This window comes from Molothrus ater, chromosome 3 (assembly GCF_012460135.2).
Source record: "Molothrus ater isolate BHLD 08-10-18 breed brown headed cowbird chromosome 3, BPBGC_Mater_1.1, whole genome shotgun sequence".
Classification (NCBI taxonomy): domain Eukaryota; kingdom Metazoa; phylum Chordata; class Aves; order Passeriformes; family Icteridae; genus Molothrus; species Molothrus ater.
The window spans coordinates 23,279,309-23,300,437 of record NC_050480.2 but is presented as its reverse complement, the minus strand read 5'-3'; the positions used below and the strand labels follow the sequence as shown (position 1 = coordinate 23,300,437).

General features: G+C 41.4%; 1 protein-coding gene across 8 annotated transcripts in view; it reads left to right on the top strand.

Annotated features, from left to right (window-relative positions):
* TRERF1 (transcriptional regulating factor 1) overlaps positions 1-21,129 on the top strand; it is a 97,696-nt gene that overhangs the window by 13,980 nt on the left and 62,587 nt on the right. For 6 of the 8 annotated variants that reach the window (XM_036380284.2, XM_036380283.2, XM_036380288.2 and 3 more), the window contains one exon: positions 14,230-14,285. The gene's annotated coding sequence lies outside the window, so the exon portion shown is untranslated. Of the gene's footprint in view, positions 1-14,229; positions 14,286-18,253; positions 18,370-21,129 lie in introns of all 8 variants that reach the window. The other 2 variants (XM_054514216.1, XM_036380281.2) reach the window with 1 other exon arrangement.

Below are 21,129 nucleotides of genomic sequence, written 5' to 3'. Positions count from 1 at the left end.
AAGGAGAGGTAAACCAAACACGATAAAGACAAAAGGCTGCTAAATATTTTTGACTGTACTTACCTAGTTTAGCTTGCTGCCAGTATTCCATTTCTTTTTGTTTGGTTGTCCTTCACGTTCTTCCTATGTAAGAAAGAAACCTGTGGTATGAGCTGTTCTGCTTATGCCTTGCATAATGTTGGCAACTGAGAATTGAATCACACGATTTCAAAGTAGGTCTGTCTCTGTGTCAGAAAACTAACAGTTTCTCCTTCCTGTGGGTGGACATCCATGCACAGGGGTAGTAAGCTTTTATTCTGCCATGGTGTGTTTCTGTAGTATGTTTCTGAGCTGGATCGTGGGAGGAGGAGTGATCTCACAGCTTGACCACAAGTGCACTTGGCAATGCTCACAGGGGCAGAGCTGGTTGCAGAATTTGGGTCAGCGGGACAGTATCCTGGTGAGCTGTCTGGCACAGGACCCTCTAGGACCAACTAGCTGTATTAATTTACCCTAATTCATGCTGTTTATACAATAGAAAAAATTTTCTTGGGTGTTTTTACCTCTGCATCTGCAGAATGTCGACCTTGGACTGCTATGAAACCTTTGAAGTAATTTTGATGGCATGTCCTACACCACTGAGCACGAGCTACTCAAGTCAGACACGCTGAAGTCAAGTTGAGGCTTTGTAACTGAAAGGATGTACAGCACATCATCAACTGTACATGAGTGTTTTACTTGTTTCTCATGGTGAATTTAATGAGGCAGATACATATATATATACACACATGCACAAGGCAGATCTGAAAGCAGTGAACACAGGCATATATGCATTGTGTTGTAATTGTTTCCCCTTGGGGGTTTTGTTATTGTTGTCCCTTTCACGAACCGTGAACCTGTAATTTTTTGTGTGCTGTTCTTTCGCCCTCTCTCCCAGAGAGGTTCAATCTATCATGTTAAAAGAAATCAATAAAAAGTCTAGAGGTTTATTTATAAAGTAGAGCATAGAGAGAGGGTGCAAAAATTCCATTAAAATGGCAGTTTAGCACTAGCTACATCTCTTTGGGACTAAACTCCAATATTTTAAACTATTAAAATTGTTACAAGAGTGCTTTTAAAGTGCCACAAATCACAGTAAAGCTTTCTAGCTGAAACTTGCCTTTATATAGTGCACTAGAATTTAGCTTATATATGTTTTTGGAGTGTCTGATGGATGCTGCCCTCAAATACCATTTTAGCATCCATTTTAGAGTTTTATTACAGTTTATAATCTTACATGTTTATCCTCAAGGGGAAAAACATGAATGTAAGAAGTCAGAATTTATTTTCCTTCAGAAATGTGAGTGTATGTATGTCTTTGTGCAGATGCAACTCTGAGCAAATTAATTATTTCTGAGAAGTCTAAAGACTTCTAATGTAATTCATCAGGATTGCCTGGCTTGGCACATGCTACTCAGTTACAGGAACTTATAAATTCCAGTAGCTGTGGGTTATTTTATGACATAGCAGTTTTCACCAGTGATGTGATGGTCATCTATTCCATGTTTTCTATCCAAAGAAATAAATGTGTCTGTGTGCTCATAAATATGATGCTGGAAAGTTTATGGGATAGTGTCTGTGCTGAACCTCTCAAATATCAGAAGTAGTGTGTCTGAAGTCTAAGCTTTGCCTTCACTCAGCATGTTTTTGAATCTTTTTTTAATATCTGAAGAAGATTGATCTTGAAACTGTTGAGTTTAAAATGCAAATGGCGCTGTATAGTTTTGTGTTGTACCATCTTCTATCCTGGGATAAAATTGTTTCTAGTGGAAATGCCCTTTATTTACTTCCAAAAATACCCATTAAAAAATGGTGAACTCTTTTTTGGGCCAAAGGTGGGCTTCTCCTTCCCCAGGAGACAGTGCAGGCTGTTGGAGAGCGTGGCTCTTGCTAGGGGCTGTGGGAGCAGACTACATAAATGAACATGGCAGAAGGCAAATGAGAAACTCCAACTCACCACACATTTGTGTGTGGTAAAAATCTGCACCCTGTCACACAGTCATGTCTGTACATACAACTCAATAACCCAATTCAACATTCCTGCTTTGTTCATCAATTTTTGCTTTTCTTACTGATCCACAGACAGTTCTAGCTTACTTCTTGCTGTTGATTGTGAACATTTTCCTCTTTCCTTGCTATGTGGATTAAAGTAATGATCCCAGCAAGCTTAAAAACAGCAAAGCTATTAACACTGCCCTTTCACTGTTAATTAACATATGAAGTTTCAGAAGAAGGACTCTAACCCGTGTAGTTTTTGTGTGGTGGAGATGCTAAAGGGAAAGTACTAAACCCTACTTGTCTAAGCACAGACAGCTGAAATCTTTCTGTAAGGTGCTTCTCAGAGTGGAAAAGGAAAGCCTCTAGTTGTGTTACAGAGCCCTGAGCAGAAGTGATAGTTAGCATCTCTACTTTTGAAAAAATAAGCAAGTAATGTTAATGAAGATAAAGCAGAACAGCATCATTCGCAAAAATTAGTTTCCTATGAAGTCTGATGTCAGCAGCCCACTGAAACTGTGATTGCAGGTGGGGTAGTTAGGTTTGGCCAAACTGTGTTTGCTGCCAGCTAAGGTTGGCATCTCAACTCTGCTCTTCTGTTGGGGGGGTTCCTCCTTCTTCCTCTCCCTCCCCCTGGGCTTGCTCAGGCACGTTGTCTCCCTCACCTCTTGGTGCTGGGCAGTGCTGCTGTGCTCAGACCTGTGCCAAACACTGATGTAAGGAGGAGAGTCTAGTGAGAGGTGTGGGAAGAGGCAAGTGTGAGAAGGCAGCTCAGCCCAAAGTGTTAATCTGCAGCCTTTGGAAGGCATTTGTGAGGTCAGGGTGCTGCAGCAGTGTGGAGGCTGCCTGAGATCATTTAGGAAGTATGATGTCCTTGAAGAGAAATGAGGTTCTCCTCTCACTGTGCCATGCTTACAGAGCTGTTGTGGCTCTGACTCCCTGACTGTGTCCCTGTAGGCAGAGCAGCTGTCATTGTGCTTTGAACATCCTGTAGTTCAGGCCACTAGTTTCCATTTCTTCCCCTTCCTCCAAGTGGTGGACATGTCCTCAGTCTAGCAGATGTTTGTCTCCTTGCTTGCACCGTGGACTTTTTGCAGATTGTAGTAAAAAAATCTTGGCGGAGTGTTGGTGCTTGTTGGTGCTGTCCTTGAGGAGAAAGGGCTGCTAGGTGAGGCTGAGCTGGCTGTGAGCAGCTGGCACACACTTGGTGTAACAGGTTAAATCTGTTGGATTGCATTGCTTCTGCTTCTAAAATGTCCTTGGGAAGAGCAGTGCTTTTAGCCAGCTGCTGTTGGGGTGAGTCTGGTCATACACTGGCATCTGGGTCATGGTCTTTGTGCTGGGCTTGGGGCATCAGCCAGCTCCTAAAGAAAGCCCCCAGTCCATCTAGCGAGATTTTCCTGTTATATTTCCTATTCTATTTCCTATTTGGGGCATGGTGGTGCCCTACTTTGCCCATTGGGGGCGGAGGAGGGGGTTGGTGTGAAGCCATTTTTGTGGGTTTGCCATACTGAGGAGGTGGTGTGTTTTAGGATGTTGTGATAGCTTTGCTGAGTCAAACAGCTATTGTGTGGCTGCTGGTGACTGGAAAGAATTGTCCTCCTGCAAGTGTGATATTTTATAAGTTTAAGGTCTGATTGTTGTAAGTGTGGCTCTCTTGAGACACTTAAGTCGCTATTTAACCAAACTGGCAAAACCACATGTATTTGACTTCAAGGAGTTTTGCCCACCAGCTCTGTTGATCTTACCCTTTCTCAAGATGCTGCGGTACCTGCACTGGCCCTCCTCTGTGCTTGGGGTTGAGCCCACAGTAAGTGAGGGAGGACTCTCTCAGCTTTTCTAATGCTTATGGCAGAAGGGAGGAAGTGGTAGATACCAATCTTGCCCTCTCACACAGCTTTCCACACGCATCTTGCTGCTGGTGGCCACCCAAACTGTCCCCTAGAGATGCTGCCCTTCTGTGACTAATTTCCTGGCTTCTAATTTGAAAATGAAGTTATCAAAGTTGTGCCAAGTTCCAGCTTTTGTTGTATCTGAAAACCTAGAAAGCATACTTCTGGGAAGAGGTGTTGGATATCGGTTGGTTTGGGGTATTTCTGGTCATTGGAAGACAGGAAGGGGATTAGTAAGTGTTGAGGATTTGACTAATTTAATTGGTGCACCTTGATTTTAAAATCAAGACTTAGTGCATTGGAAGTAGTAGATGCAAAGTCTGTAAGGTACAAAGACTAATCAAAGCTGTGATTGTTAAAGATTTGTACTGTCACTTCTAATGCTATAAAAGCTGAATATGATTGGTGAGATAATCAACCTGTGTGATAAACAGGTTATCTTTCTTCTGTTGTTTATACAAATAGTTTTGTTTGTAGTATTTTGTGGACTGCAGTATTTAATGACCATGCATGTTAGACATAACTGTTAGTTAAACTTGCTTGGGAAATATTTTAACTAATAGATGTACAAGCATGTGAATGTAGTGAATTCTTTATGAATTGTTTTGTTTTCCTAGCTATAAAAATGTTCTAGTTAAGGGAAATAACTTAGTAAGTAAATATTACTCTTAAGGATAAATTTTTTTATTTTCTTATGTGTTTTTCCTTTGGGATATGTGTGTGTGTTTTAAAGAGTGCTCAGTGAATAAAAATTCATGCTTGGAGTATTGGTGAGTTGGTAATGCAAGGTCAGATCTTTGTGTTACTTATACAGCCACTAGTTTAAAAATAAACAAATTCTAATATGCATTTCATGTATATAAACAACTACAGATGTTGTAAAATACAAAGCACAGAGTAGAATAACAGAGGTAAGGTTTAAATGTAGATGCACAGAATTAACTGAGATGGCTGGGGAGGCAGATTTAGAAAAACAGGTATTGAGATGGCTCCTTTCTTTATTTGAGCAATTCAAATGTCAGAAATAGTCTTAGAAGGAAATTTTTATGGCTTGTACAGTTTCAATATCTGAAAACCGTTTTTACCAGATTTTGCATTTATTGGTGGAGCTATAAATAAATGCAGAATAATTTTGCTGGGCTCCATGGAGTTCTTGCAGATCAGTATCAGCCCAACCGCTCTCAGAATCTGGCCTCACTTTCTCCTTGGCTGGAAGAGCCAGTTCTTAAAAACTGTGGCAAAACTAGCTAAGCATTAATCTTGCACAAATTGGTTAATGAGGGGCTTTTTTTTTGTTTTGTTTTTACTTAAAAGATATCTTTTTCAGACAGACAGTTTCCTGGGAATGCTGGGAGAATCAGTTAACTGAGCAGTTTCCCATTACCAGTCTTAGTCCCAGCTTTTGAAAAAGCAAAATACAACCTCCCCCCTGCCCCAGCCTCTGAGAAGCCCACCAGACAGACAGCCTTCCCTCTCCAGGGGCACCCCAGCCTGAGCACCCCTGAGGGAAACGTGCAACACAGAAAACTCAGCAGTTTGGTAAATGAAGTAAAGGAGAAAATAAAATTCTTGATGTTTCAATGTGGAAATCAAGAGAGAAATATCAAGGTTGGCTGTATGTTAGCCTAAAAATCAAGGTTAGGAAGTTCCTTGAATAGTATGAACTCAGCATTTTTTTGCAGGGAACTGCTTTTAGATTGCCTGGCTCTTTAGGAATTGGTTGATAAATTTTAATTTTAGCAAAAAATGATTCAGTCAGTTACCTAAAATAACATTTTTGCTAATGCCTTGCCCCAGTGTAAAGCATTTGAAGTTAAAAAAAAAAACAAACCCACTTTTTTTTCCTGTATTTCTTCTGTCTTTAAAATTGTCTCTATGATCTGCCAGCAAGCTGTGAAATGGTTGTGACAGTCACTATCTTGACTTAAGCCCTGTATGGAGACTCCACGGCAGGGAGTGCAGTCATGCGATAAGCAGAGTAGTGAAACACATCTTCATTGCTGCATTTAGCTGCTTTCTGCCCTTTTTCCTCATGGGCTTTGGCAGGATCAGGACCACAAATTAGCTTCTCCATACACTGCTTGTGACCCTTGACTGAGCAGGGTAAAGGAAAGAAAAGATGGACTGTGTACTCATAGAGACACTGCAAATAAGAGGACAGTTCACCTCTTATTGTAGCTTCTGGAAGTGCAACTTTTATTGAGTTGCTGTTAGGGGAGGCTTGGTGAGATGTAAAATGGACTTGTCCTGGCTGCCTCCAGTGATCCCAGCGCTGCCTGTCCTGTGTTTCTTGGGTTAAGAAAAGTAAAGCGAGGCAGCAGGAAGCAAGGATGTAAACTTCTCAGAAGCAGAAGGAAAATAATGACATCACTGTTTTTTCAAACTTTGAGCAATCTTAAAGTTCTAGAGGTGTTTTCATCATATCTATTTAATGAGGAAAAATGTGTATTTTTCATAGCACTTGATGTGATCATATTTTTAACTTTACAGTGCTGGCATTTACAGACATGGCAACTGCTTTGAAATAGTGTTTCTTTTATTACAGATCTGATTAGTTGGGAGGGAATGGGAATTAGAAATTTTTATAACAAGTACTGGCAGTATCTCACGCCCCCCCTTTAAATATCTTCCGCTTTAATTTTTTTTATTTGTAGTCATTTTGTGAGGTGCATGTTAGCCACTGAAATAGAAGTACATGAGGCAGTTGGAATTCAGCATTCTTGTGAAGTAATCTGTTTCAGCAAAAAAAAGGCTGTGAAACTTTTAATAAAAAGTAAAGAGAAGAAGTTCTGAAAGTTTCTGACTCTGGAAACCCACTTTTTCCTCTGAAAATTTTACTTGTTGGTGTAATTCTTTAAGTAGGTTGTACTGCTTTTGAAAAAAATTGATGCTGAATGAATATCATGGATAATATAGAAGCTTTGTAGGATGTTCACTGACCTACCTAAAAAGCCCAAGAGAGATAATTACAACCTTTGGTAGTCTACATGTAACTGCATTTTGCAAACTATTTTCCTTGCAAAAAATACAAACCAGTTACTTTTTGGAATCTGTATGCATGTGGAAAATGGACTGTAAGAGAGATGCCTATTTCAGGCAATTTTTGATGAGTTGTAGATTAAAAAAAAATAAAATTATGGCATATTAAATTATTAGGCATCTTTACTAGGGTGGTAGGAAGATTTATGGTGCAATGAAATATTGCTGCAACCTAATTTAGAACTTGACAAATCTGGTTTTATAGGGTTGAATTATGAGGGATACCTCATTACTTGTGGGGAAAACTTCTTTTATTGTTATTTTTGGCACCCTGGTCTTCTCTTTGGTTGAGCTGTGCTCTGTAGAAGCTGCGTTGGGCAAGATGTCTCAGCTGATCCTTTTTCAAGGGAGCTGTGCAGGATGAAGTCATAATTAAGGATCACATCCTGGCAGGCCTTTCTTACCACGTGTGGTTGCTGATTTCAAGTTAAATGCTTGCAGTCCTCATTGCTCCTTGGTCAGAAATGTAGTTTTTCTTATAATCACAGATTTGTACTTCATTGTGAGATACTCCTTACTGATAATGAATATCAGCTATCTATATATACAGTATCAGTAGTTATAGAAAATTTAGCTCCACCAAAATTACATGTGTACTGCCTTTTTTTTAATCCTCTTTTCCTTTCTTCTGCATATGAGCCTCTTGATTGCACAAGGGCATGCTTTGAGCTCAAAGAGGCAATTTATGTGGAGTATGACCTGGCATTATGGCTTGCAGCAGTACAGAGAGAACATTAAAAAAAATCCCATTTTTTTTCAGTTTAGGAAGTGTATAAAAATTTTGGGGTAGCAAATACTTTGATCCTCTTTGGAGACTGCTGATAATATTCGTACAGTGCTGTTTACAGGTTCTCAGTTGAGAAAAAAACTTGGAAACCAAGTTTGGGCATTCAGCTAAACTGAAGAGGAAATTTTACGTAGAAATAGTATTTCTTCCTAGGGTAATACAGAGTTCCTTGTGCATTGTTCCCCCACTGAACTGACATGCAGAGTGATTGATCTTAAGCAAGGTGCACACACATGTAACTACATCTGTATGCACATGCAAGAGCATGTGACAATGGAAAACAAAGCCAGCTTGAGGTCAGGCAGTAAATCTTTTGAGGACCTTTTCTCCTCATTTCTGTGGGAGAGAAGTTTCAGCTGCTCCCGGTGCTGTTACCTGACCCTGTGGCTCCACAAGTGTGCTGTATGAGGTGTTTTGCCTGCTCCACAGGAGGAGTAAGGCATTGCTGGATGGCTTATGTGGTCAGGTATGAGTAGCAGAGGAAGTGTGTGCATTTAGGAGACTCTCATATTGAATACCTAAATGACCTACTGACAAGCACGTTTAAGGAGAGTCGCAGTTTGGTGTATGTTGAATGTGCACTATGTTATGCACTTAGCTTCAACTATAAACCATTTGCTGAGTTTTAGTGACTCTGATGTTTAGTCTTTGTCCCCTCCCGCCCATGTTTAGACATTAATAGCCAAGTATTTTGCCTCTGTATGTAGCCTTAAGTTGCACTTTTTTTCTGATGTAGTCATCAGATCAAATTATTTATAAAATGAGGACATCCTTTTGGACTTCATGTGTAAACAGTCTTTTAAATACGTGCACAAGCAGAGAGATTTTTCTCTGTTTATCCACAGTTGAAGGCTAAACATTAATAAATGCTAACATTAAATAGTGTTTTTTTCCCCCCTCGTTCTTTGCTGAATTTTTCCCTTTAAGGTTCAGATTCCTTCTCTAGATTACCAAAGAAATTTCCCCTTGCCCTTGATCAAGATACTGGTTGTATTATGTCTCTGCTACTGTGATTATTGTGAGCTAGAGTAAGCGAGTGGTTTCTCTGGAGTGGTTCCTGCTGGACAGGTATTCATCAAAACCACGTCTACAATGCTGGCACGTGTGTTTGAGGGTAGGATCTACTGTCTTCAGGCAGTATGGTGACTCCAGGATTCTAAATTCTGGAATTACCAGTGAGAACTGGAAATATGCCACCAGCTCAACAGAGTACCATTCGAAATTTCCTTGGAGCCAAGTTTGCCTTGGGCTTGGCTTATTTCTAAGATATCTCAACAGGCAACAGATTTGTAGTATGGATTTGGGGATGGTGAGGAGGGATTCTCAATATAAGATCAGAGGTGACTGATGATGTCTCAAACTGCTGCAGCAGAGACACTCTCCTTTTGCTCTCTCTGCTTTTTGAATATGTTTTGCTGGAAACCTGGGAGGTGCCCATCCAAGATGCTGCCTTCAGCTGGAAGGGGAGATGGAGAAGCAAGCAGTAAAACAGCATTTGAGAAACGTGCATCTTGCATAGTTTTTAAAGGTACCTACTGCTGTCAGGCTAATTTCATTTGTAGGTTTGTTTCAGCTTTCTGGTTTTTGTTTTTTGCCTATTTTAACCAAATTTGAAACATTCTCTTAGCCAATGACAGCAAGGTTTGCAAATCAAAACCAAATCTGAGCATAGCATTACACTTGAGTGAGCTGTGCTAATCTAAGACAAGCTTCTGTTTCCTGCTTGGAGCTTCTCCCCCATGCTCTCGTTTGGCACATGTACAGCCCTGTGTGCTGACAGCCACCTTTGAGGCACAGATCAGTTAAAGAAGTGTCTGTGGTGGCAACTGCTCCAAGCTCAGTATTTCATGTGCTTATTGGCTACCTACTGGTGGTTAGGAAGTAGATATTTGGAGTCATGTAGGCTAGAGTAAAGTCCTACATTTGTGAATTAACAGCCGTAATGGAGTGATATCAGGTCCTTTTTGTGTTCTTATGATCAGACATTTCTGCCAATGAAAGTATTTCCCATAAGAAGTCAGAGTGCAAGCCGTGTGTGAGAGGAATATTTTAGGCAGTGAATATGTTGAACTGATAGTCCTGCATAGCCCAGCGCTGCGGTTTGCATAAAAGCAGCCCCTTAAAGACCCTGTGGTCTCATGTTCTATCAGCAACTCTGTGACTGACTTTCACTTTCCCTACAGTACATGAAGAGATAGAGAAGAGAATTTGCCATCAGTTTTCTCTCCTTGCATTTTTCCAGACAGTTTGGCCTCAACAAATTGTACAGCCTCCCTCTTGTCTGCGTGGGAGAGTACAGACTGCTGCTGGCGGCAAGGAGGAGAGATTAACATTCATCTGTTCTCTCCCCACTCGCTTTTCCATCCCGTGGGCATGGGAGACTTATGAATGTTCTGCTCCTTTGGGGTGTGTTTCTACTCACTGCCCTGATGGGAAGACCACAGAGACACCAGTAAGGTTGTGCAAGTTTCACATTGCTGATTAAGTAGGCATATGAGGAAGTCAAATGCAGCGTTTCCCTAGAAGAGGTCAGAGAGGAAGATGGAAGGACTGGCATAAGCCTTAGGTTGCTCGCTTGCTCAGAGATCTCCTTTTCCAGAGTCTGTGCACTTTGAGGGCTTCATGGAAAGTCTGCCTCCTCACTTTGGTCTTCCATGAAAAGTGTGTTTAGACACACTTTGAGAAGTCCATTCCAAGCAGAGATACTTTTTTCTTTGATCTTTACTCTCTGTTTTAGTTTTGCATGTATAGCCAGAAAATCTGATGGGGAATATGGGGAAAGAAATTATGGGAGGGTTTTGTTTATTTTGGGGATTTTTTTAAGGAAAGTTTTTTCTGATGTAGAAGCTGAAGTTGATACTGTATAAACGTCTATAGAATCAGTACATAGCAATGATATTACACTCAAATGTAAGATAAGGAGTTTTACTTTCACTTTGTGGCATTGTGAGGGACAAGGAAGGGTTTTGCAAACACATCTTTCTGAATGACCCTGCTGCAAGGACAGCTCTCTCTGCCATTGTCCTTTGGTGCCCATTTACCCTACCTAGGAGCCAGGTACTGCGGTGGGTGCACACCATGAGGAGTGGTGTATCTGCTTGCTCCTGCTTCCTTCTGCATGACACCAGCCTGCCTGTGAGGAGCAGCAGTGGCCTTGTTGTCCTGCTGCTGCCAAATTAGGGGGTCACTCTTAAGTAAAAGCCAGATATTCCTTCTCCTGCTGCTCCCCATCCTCAATGGGGAGTGGTTGATAAGTCAGCATTTGCTGATTTAGCACTCTGGAAAGTTTGTCCTTGATGAAATGGAGTTGGGAGGTCCTGCTCCTTCCTCAGTTAGTAGTTCCTGCAGGAGAGAGGGCAGTAGGCCTCTTCCCATCATTTCCAGTGCTAGCCACTGCCTAGTGGGATGTGATGAGCCAAGTGCCACCGCCACTGGCTTGGAGGTGATGGATCTGCCAGTGTGGACAGCAGTTAAAAGAATTGCAGAATGTAGGAGCCTTATGAGTGGGCAGCCAGCACCTTGCATGAGGTGGTGGAAGAGTACAGTTGTGGTAATTTTTTGAAAGGTACATTGAGGATTTTACCTGGGGTATGCATGTCTGTTACTTACAGTGGCAGGGAATTTCTATAGAGCTTGTTTAAACTTCTGAAAGGATGTTGCTAACAGGCGTCAAGTGTGGTGAGGTCAGTACAAGAAGAACAAAACCTCCCATTCAGATAAAAGCAGGGAAGGAAATACTGCCACGTGTGGGACTGCTTTAGGCTAAACTGGTCTGTGCAGTAATTTGTGCAGCTCTCCAGAAACGTACTATGGGTTTGAGCTCCCCAGCTCAGACAGGTCTATGCTCATGTTCCAGGCTTTGGGAAAGCAGGAACGTCACCATCTGTGTCCTACTTCATTTGAAAAAGAAACTTTAAAAAAATCTTGAATGCCAGCCATCTGCTGATAGTGCATCCAAACTTTATCCTGGTCTGGGACAGAGGAGGAGGAGAGTTTCTTAGGGGAGAGGCACTGTTGAAAGAGAAAGAGCTGCCTGTAGCTGGGGTGCTCCTGGATCCAGAAACCATCAGGGGAGCATGTGCAGGATGGCTTGGCATCTCAGTGCAGCCACTTTCTGTAGTACCAAAACAGTCTGGCCTAGAGAGAGTGAATCCGAGTCCCATCCTGTTGACAGTCTGCAACACTTGGTTTATGGATTATTAAGAGGAGATTTGAGCATTTCTGTGAAGTGGATACTCAGTGATGAGTGGTTAAAAGCCACCATATTGATGTTTGACACAAAAGGATAAGTCACTTTTTCCTTGTAGTCTGGTCATTGGGCATAATGTTGTTTCAGAAATACATTGGGTTGTGGTTTTCTACAAGCTGCCTATGAAAATAGGCCCACAGTCTCAGTGGGAACTAATATGGGCCCTTGGCTGGACACAGAGCAAGAACAGACTTGCTTCTCTTAAATTCTTATAACAAGTCTTCCCCAGCAAATGCCCACTGAATTTTGATTTGGTTATGAAGGTGCTTTTTCTGAAGTCAGTGTCTCATGTTTCTATGTTGTATTCTCTTCTCCCCTGTATTACAGCAGTTGAGTGCTGCTTCTGCCCCGGTGGCTCTGTGTGAGTGTGAACACAAGTAAGGGCAGTAGAGAGTTAAAAAAAATCCATTAATTAAAATATTTACATTGGAAGCTGCAAAACATTTACTCTTTGAGTAAAACAAACTTCCCCATTGTTCTTGTATGATTGCTACAGTTGCTCTGAAAATAGCCAGGAAGAGGTTGTGCTCTGAGGAATTTTACTGGGTTGGCAGGGGAATAGGAGGGTAGGGATACTGAAGTGGGCTCTTGGTCAGTGGCTCTCTTTGTTCAATCTTTCTGTAATGTGGACAGAAGATCTCTTCTTCCTAAGGAAAAAAAACAAAAAAAAACCAAAAAAACCAAACAAATTTTTCTTTCAAAAAAACAAACCCTATAGTGGTGTCATGAGTTGTCATATTATTCTGGTAATGCCAAAAAAATTAATGATTATCAGTATAATCTGAGAAAACGGTATTTACAGGATTATTTTTTAGCACTTAGGGGAAAAAGGAAGCACCCCAGAGCTGGCAATTTGGACACTGGCTGGGGACCACATGCTACCATCCCCATTTTGCTGGTGGGGAAATGGCAGTGTAGTGTGGTGAAGGATGTCACCTCTCTGTGGCACTGAGCCCCTGTGGGTTCCTGCTGGGGTTTGTTGACATCATGGCTGCAGCTGCTCGGTGTTGAAAAAAAAACAAGTGAGGGTGCACCTATTTTTTCACTTTTTTACTTTAGGCACAGGGATACCTTTAGTATTATCATAACAGAAGAGGTAGGCAAACATGAAAGCTCTTTGCTTCAAATGCTTTAATTCCCACAGTATCTTCCCCCAGATAACTGGATTGAAAAACTAAGCATTGTTTGTTAGATTTTTTAATAGTATTCTCTTATGTGCCATTTCACCATTGCACATCTCAGGCCTTTTCCACTCTGGCACTGGAGTAACAGGTTTCTGGAATTCGTGGGCAGGACACTGGAAAGGCTAAAAGAGTGTGAAGGAATTGCTTTGTTTGGTTTTTTAGGTCCTTGATTCACACTTCTCACTCTAGGCAAACCCTTAGAGTTTTTCAGGTTGCCAGATGGGAGGTCTCTCTTCTGCCCTAGTGAGTCATGGACTGGCTGGATTGCAGGTCATGTCATCTCTTCTTCATAGTGCTGTGGCACAGTGTTTGTTCAAGCCTGAGTCTATCCAGACTGTAAATTTTATTGACAATTTTAAGGCTGCAAATTTTTTTGGTTAGGTGTGTGGTATTCTTTCATCTGACCCCAAGTATGCCAGACTGTGTTATGTTTACTTATATTATGAAAACACCTCGGTTGCTTTGAAAGCTTGGTCTGTAAAGGAGTTAGGAAATTAAACGCACTTGTTCGGGTAGGCATCATTTAAACTTGAGCATGAGAGTTTTGTTCCATCCATTTCTTGCATGTTTTACTGTTACTTAAGAGAGGCTGCATGCTGACAGTTTCTTGGCCTGGAGATAAAAAGTGCTGCTTACCCAGGTTTGATAGTCTGATGGAAAATTGTCTCCACAATGTATAACACCACTGGGATTATTTCTAGCCATTACCGTTGGTCTCATTTTACAACTGTTCACATTATGTAATTTGATGCTCATTTAATTTAATGAGAGGATGCTGCAGACTTACTTATGACTCTGCAGGACAACCTGGATGCTTTGGCCACCTCTGTTAGCCCTGCCAAAGGAGGAAGAGCATGTTTCTTACAGGACATGTTACAACATCTTTAATACCTTTATTATCCATGCTTCCCAGATTGCTGCAAATGGGAAGGCGACTTGCCTGGGGTGTAGATTATACTGGAATGGCAGGAGAACTTTAACCTTTTTTTTTTTTCTTGAACTGCTTATTAGTCTTCTGTTGTAAGGTTATCAGGAGGTATTAATGGGCTTTTCCTTTTGTTGCAGATGGAATTTCATGACTTGCTGTATTTTGAATAGGACGAGGAGATGTGTCTGATAAGGTAAGAGAGAGGGTAAGATAAACATGTTCTTATACAAAGCTGTCTCACTGGATGGTTTTTTGGATTGAGGATAATTTTTTTTTTCCTGGCAGAGCTATGCAAATAATTGTGATAATCTTTTTAAAATTAAATCTGCCTCTAAGCTTCTGAGCAGAAACCATCTCGTTTCTATACAGCTTCTGACCAGTTCTTTCTCCTGGTGAACTGATGTACAAAGGCCAGAAGACAAAAAGCGAAGCCCTTGCAGACCCAGGGGTTAGCAAGATAGCCACGCTATTATTTTAGAGCTTTTTTTTTTTTAAGTAACAGAGGATGTAGAGAAGTTTTTCTTTCGTTTTGAGATATTGCCTCCCCCCACATCCCCACCCCAAGATATTCAAAAGTTCAAAAGATCTTTGAGCTGTTTTAAGTTCTACACCTTAAAACTTGTTTTTCTTGTTGAAGTATTCTCAAATTTGGACGGGTTTTTATTAGAACAGAGTATATATGTGTAGAAATGCTCTAGATTTGAGTTTAAATTAATATTTGCTGTCCCTAATGTGCTGAAGGAAACTGCAAGTTTGCTGATCTTTTAAAATTTATCTTCTAATAGCATTTTTAAAAGGTAGTGTTTAGGTGGATACTTTTTTCCTTATGGTTTCTACTTCAGAGGTCTCCACTGTTAGAGAGGAGTAGATGTCTGTAAAACTCTTAGGTGTTGGGAGAACCATATTTAAACAACAAAGAGCCAAGCACAAAAGTAGTATTGCCTAGAGATTGTCACTGTCTTTCAATGTACAATACACGCTGCAGCTATCCAGCTCTATCACTTGTTTGTTTCATTTTTGTCTCCCCCTTCTTCCTGAGTTCTGTACAATTTACAGGCCTCAAAAATCCCTATTGTTCTTTTTGGCTTTTGGTTGGAAAATGTCATGGAAACAGCTAAATGCATGATGCCATTGTATGAGGATCAGGACTAAATGACTTTTTCCTTGGATTCAGACATTTAGCTCTTGTAGACACTCTTGAGTTTTTTTGGTTTGTCAGGGGTTTTTTTGTTCTTTTTTCAAATAAGTTTTGTTTTCCAAGAAGGGTGGATTTATTTTTGGAGGGTGACTGCTCAAGCAAGAACTGAAAACTTTGAATGACTCTTGGCACTGTGTAGTATATGCAAGAATCAAAGACTTGGTGGCTGCCTGTTTTTTCTTTTTTTTTTGCAAGTATTAGACATTTTGTCCATTCAAACCACCCTCTTTCATGCCACTGTGGGCTCTTGTTATGAATATTTTATCTAAAGGCTTATTCTCTACACGACGGTGGTCTTGTGTGTGTATAGTTGGTGAAACACAGCTCCTCCAGGTGAGAGAGCTTGCAGTGTGCAGCACTGTTACACAAAGCACCTCGAATACCTCATTTGTTATGTAAACAAGCTGCTTGCTTCACTTGCACGTGTTCCAACCAGTCCTTCTATCCTCCAAGAATGGGTAATTAAAATTGTTTTCAGGACCTTTTAGAGTTTCCAGCCCAACTGCACTGGCACCCCTACGCACCACCCCTGTTTGCACGGTGCCAACAGCACTGCTGTGCCTGGAGTGGCACTGCCACTGATGTGTGTGTGCTCTTGTTGAAAAGAAACATAGCTAGCATGGGACAGGTAGAAGTGCTTATGTTCAGGCTGCTTTGTTCAGATTCAGTTCACTGAGAAGTCTGTTTGTCCAGTGTCAAAGCAGTGCTGGGGAATTGGGTGTGTGTCAGCAATGGGGACGGGACAATTTGGTGAGACGACAATTCAGTCATTCAGCTGCTGGTGTTTCCTGAAGACATTATTCTCATGTATTATATATGTATTATATAGTGTACATATATTACACTGTGTAATTTTGTGTACTGCTCTCTTCTGTGGAGTAAATATTGACAAATCTGTGTGTTGTAGCATGGGCAGCTCTTGTAGCACAGCAGCTGATTGCTACTGTACTGTCTCTCCCAGTGCAAGTTCACTCTCCCCTTGTCTTGTAAAACAACCACTGAGGAGGCTCTGTTTCTAGAAAGCTCTTCAACTTGAGGCCATGACACCTCCATGACACCTCCTTTCACCACTGCTTTATTGCCAGCCCTGAGCACATGCAAACTGTGAGGTAGATCCCAGCAACTGGTCTGGCATTAAAATGAGATTCTGTGATGAAGAAGTAGCACTTCCATTGGCTGTCATCTTTCACCTCTAAAAGGGAATATTCTGTCCTCATTTGGTGTGATACCTTCTCAGTGTAAAATCCAGTTCTGAGCTAGGAATGGGTGTATTTTGCTCCCTTTTCTCCAAGAGGTCTTTATTTATCCTTTCCCCAGCAGCCTGGGCTGGAGAAGTGCTACTGTCCCACTCCTGGTCCTCCTGTGTTTCAAGAAGTGTCTGTCCTGATCATGTTCCTTCTCAAGGCTGCAGGTGTCACTCATTCTTTGAACCATCCCTAGCTACTAAAGATGTCACCAGTGTTACTTCATTTATTTCATTTTTTTAACCTCCTGCTCCCTTTATGCATTCCCTCTCCTCATTTACATTTAGGTTGTCATCCTTCCATACAGTTATCTGGATTTTGTCCCAAACATGACCTCAGGTTTTGATTGTGCCTCCTATCAATGTTTTTCCTTGGTTACTTAGTTTTCATGGATGTTTCCTGACCCATTCCCTTCTGTTTCTTCTTCAGGACGAGTCAGTCTGATGCACTCCCACATTTCATGTTGCCATTGCAATTAAAGGGGTTTAGATACCATTTAAAGCAACAATAGATGGTCCACTCTGTGCAGAAATAATCTTGTTTTAATGCTAGCCATGGTGACTTCCTTGTAATGGCTGGCTTTTGACATCTCTTCTCCTGATTACATGACAGGGTAGAATTAAAAAAATGAATAATAGCTCTCTTGATATTCCTGAAGCCTAGTGATGAAATTATGAGACTTGGCAAGCTTGCAGTGATGTTGATAGGTGCCAGACCTCTCGCCCAATATTTTCTTTTCCTTCCCCCATATTTCCCTGTGCCTTTATCTTGCTTCCTTCCGAGCAATCCGGAGCCCTTGTGAATTGCAAGTCCAGTTTCACATGAGGTCTGCCCGATAGCTCACATCATAAATATAAAATCATTCTATAAGGCCTCATCTATTTTTGGAGTTACACTTGTGAGATAAAAATTACTTTGATCGCTGAAACAGCATTGTGTCACTTTTGAAAGGAAATGACAAGGAAGTAACTGTTATCAGGCCTATTTTCACCCACTGTTAGCTTAGACCTGACAAATGGTGTCTGCAAGGTCTCTTAACAGTTCCAAATAAGGTTGCCAATTAATATTGACTGTCTAAAAATCAGTAGGTTGATGTATATTCTATTAATAATAGCTGTTAATGCCCTTCATATTAGTAATCTGTTTTGCAAACATTTTCTGGTTGTTCTTTTCTAACAAGTCTTGGCAGTGAAACCCCTGATTTTACATATGCAGAACCACAGTAATTCGTTGAAGTGTTTGTGTGGGTTTTGGTGTTTTTTTTTTCATTTTGGGTGTGTTTGTCTTGTTTACTGGGAGTAACGCTTGATTTTGATGAGACCAAATAGAGGCAAAGTCCAGGAATTATTTCTGTCCAAACTTGTAAATTGTGGTTTCTCCTTGTGTTAGTGCAGGTCAGCACAAAACTCTTGCATCACTGCTAGATGAATTTTAATAATTTCCCTTGACATTGCCAGTGAATACTTTTGTCTCTACAGAAGAAAAATTTCACAGTAAGAAGGTAATTTGAATAAAACGGTAACAGGTAATTTGAGTTTCTTTTCTTGTGCTACTTAGCTGTTATGTCACAATATGTGGAAAGTACCTGGAAAGCACAAGGAGAAAAATGGGAAATCTCATGCATGAGGAAAAGCATCTAGATAAGAGTGTGTAGGGGGAGAATATATACATAAATGTAGACATCAAGGTAAATGCTTTTTTCTTTTCTTTTTCTTCCAGAAAATTTGAATATTTGCACAATCTGATGTTGCAAGTTTTAAATGCTTAACACTTCTAAAAGAATAAATTACTTCAGTGCCTGAATTTGTAGATAACTGTCAGCTTCAAAGGATCAAGTAAGTTGGAAGGAATGTCTGGAGAGCTCAGTATAGGCAGGTATCATGCAGAATATAGAAATGAGGGGAGTACAGCTAATATAACAGAGACCTAGATGTAGTTTTATGTATGAATTAAGACTAATTATGCTACAAAAAGATTTCTGTGGTTCTGCTTTTAGTGTAAATGTAGGGTACTCACTTCCCCCTCCACATCTCTGTCACACTGGGTTTCCCAAACTGCTTGTTACAAGAATTGTGTTGCTTCTGTAAAAAATAAGAATGAAAATTTACCTATTTAATACTTTTCCAACTACCCTTACAAAAAGGACTACATTTGGCTTTGTAATATCCATGTTGTGAGCTGGCTGGCTCTCTAAGAAATAAGTAACTTTGCACTCTTGACTAAGCAATTAAAAGAAACTGAAATTGGTACCGTAAAATGCACATTAAAGCTATAGGGATGAGATGGAAAGAGCCATTTCAGCTTCTGCTTGAGAAGTGAACTGATCTGAAGTTCCCCTTGGAGTGTGTAAGCACAAAGGGGAGGGGTAGGTGAGGTGTGTGGTCTCTGGGGCGCTTGTTGCCTGTCTTTCTCTCCACCCAGTGAGCCAGGGCAGGGTACTAAACCTTGCCAGAACCACTGGCTTAGACTTCTCCCTAGGTTATCTTGCTGACCCAGGTGCTCTGGGCTACAGGAGGGGGTGCCAGGGCAGCTCCTGGGGGCTGCAGTTGTCCCTTCAGGGCGGGCACTCACTCCAGCAGGACTGTAGGGTGATGGGAGCACCAGTGCTGATGCTAATCCCTGAGCCCCCCATCCTGGCTGGACACACCCTCATTTCTTCCTTCCTTGGTGTTGGTGTGATGGAGCTGGGAGACGGGGAGTGGGAGCAGGTGACCCTCCCCTGGTGACACACAGGGTACCAGCTCTGCAGCTGGGACTGGCTGCCAACTTCAGTGATTGAAAATAGCTCTGCCAGCCAGAAACTTCCAACTGCAGCTCTGCTAATGACTGGTGGTGTGGTTTTGGGCAACTCCCTTGGTTGTCTTTGAGTCAGCTCCCCTTTCAGTAAAAAGAGGATGATACTTACTGTTGAAGTGATTAATTATGGTTCTTCAGGTGCTGAAGTCCTGCCATGTATTCTTACCCTTGGTATGGAGAACCTTCTCTGCTTTTGTTAAGCCTGGCTCCAGGAAGATGACCAAAGTGCCAACCACCACTACCAGTCTTTTGAATCTTGGCCCCCCTCTTCCTCTTTTCCTTTATCTCTGCATCTCTCTCTTGACTGTCTATTATTCATATCAAATCTTTCCTGAATTAAAGACAGGGTGCCAGATAGAGTTAAAAGGAAAATTTCAGTTGAGGCTCCTAGCAGTGAGGTTAAGGGTTTGCTACTGGTGTAGTGAGATACAGAAATGTTCTGCTTTTTTCTCTGAAACCCATTCCGTGTGAAGGTTGAGTAGTTTCCAAGCTCAGAGTTGGCTGCCAACTTCAGACATGCTAGTAACTTGCTGGCTTTTAAAAATTATATAAAATAAACAAATCTAAAAATAATATTTGGGGGAGTGGCTGGGTGAAGAATTGCAAAATTCACATATGAAATTAAATTTAACTTAACCATCCCCTAGATATTTAAATGAAAGTCTTAGTTAAAGTACCCAGACAGAGCTCAGAGAACACCAAAAGCTAGTTTGCTGTTAATCTCCCAGAAGAAAAAAACCCACTCATGGGTTCATGAGTGACCTCCAGCTGCAGGTGGTAACTTCTGCTCCAGGTGGAAGAGAGGTTGTGTTGAAGGGGCTGAGAGTTGTCCCTGTTCCACACATTGGGGTGTAAGGAGCAGGCAGCTCCCAGTGCTCCTGCTGGGTGCCTGCTGCAGCTCAGGCAGCCAAGCACACAGGGTGGGACTCTGTTTACTCTCTGGTGGCCCTGCTGGTGCTCAGACAGTAGCCAGGGCTCTGGTGATTTGTGGACTTCATAAAGCCCAAGGAATGGGCTTTAGTTCTAGAAAACAAAGTCTTTGAAGTACATTCAAAGGCTTCTGTCCCCAGAATGAGCATCTGGTGTCTGTTCATTTTGTCCTGCTAGAGCGGATCATGAACTCTCACTCAGTGATTTTTTTAGTGAGTCCATAACTTCTGGTGTTACCTTACAGAGATGTCCTTTCCTGACTGTAAATGACAGTAGGAGGCCTGTCCCATTTTTGTTTCTCTTTATTCATGGAGAGATGTAATATAGTACCTGGATGTAGTATAATGCATACTGCTTTTGTTAAATACAAGTTGCTATCAGTTAAAAAGTGGAGAGAGACACAGATGGATATCATAAACTTTGTTTCTCAAACCTGCCATTTCCATACTTGGAAATCACTTCACGTGCCTCATTTATCTACACAAAAATTTGAATCTCCAGCACCAATTAATGTCAGGTAGAGCAGCAGAACAGTAGATTGCTGTCTGTCCTGGAGCTCTGGCAAAAGCCTTGAATACCCTGAACTAAGGCCTTGGAGCACTTTGAAGACAAATGAACCTTGATTTGAATATTCTAAGGGTGTGTAGGGAGCAGCAGGTGCTTCTGAAGAGTTGTGCTCCAGGAGCCATGCTTGTTAGAATTAACCGAATGCAGAGGTCTGTGCTTGTGAATGGATAGCACTGCTGCAGTGGGAAAGATGTAAAAAAGGAATTGCACAAGATTTTAGTCAGCTGGATAAGACAGAAAGTGCTTCTTGGAGAAACTGCATTTAGCAAGCTTGCTGTCAATGAGTTTCTGAGCATACTACG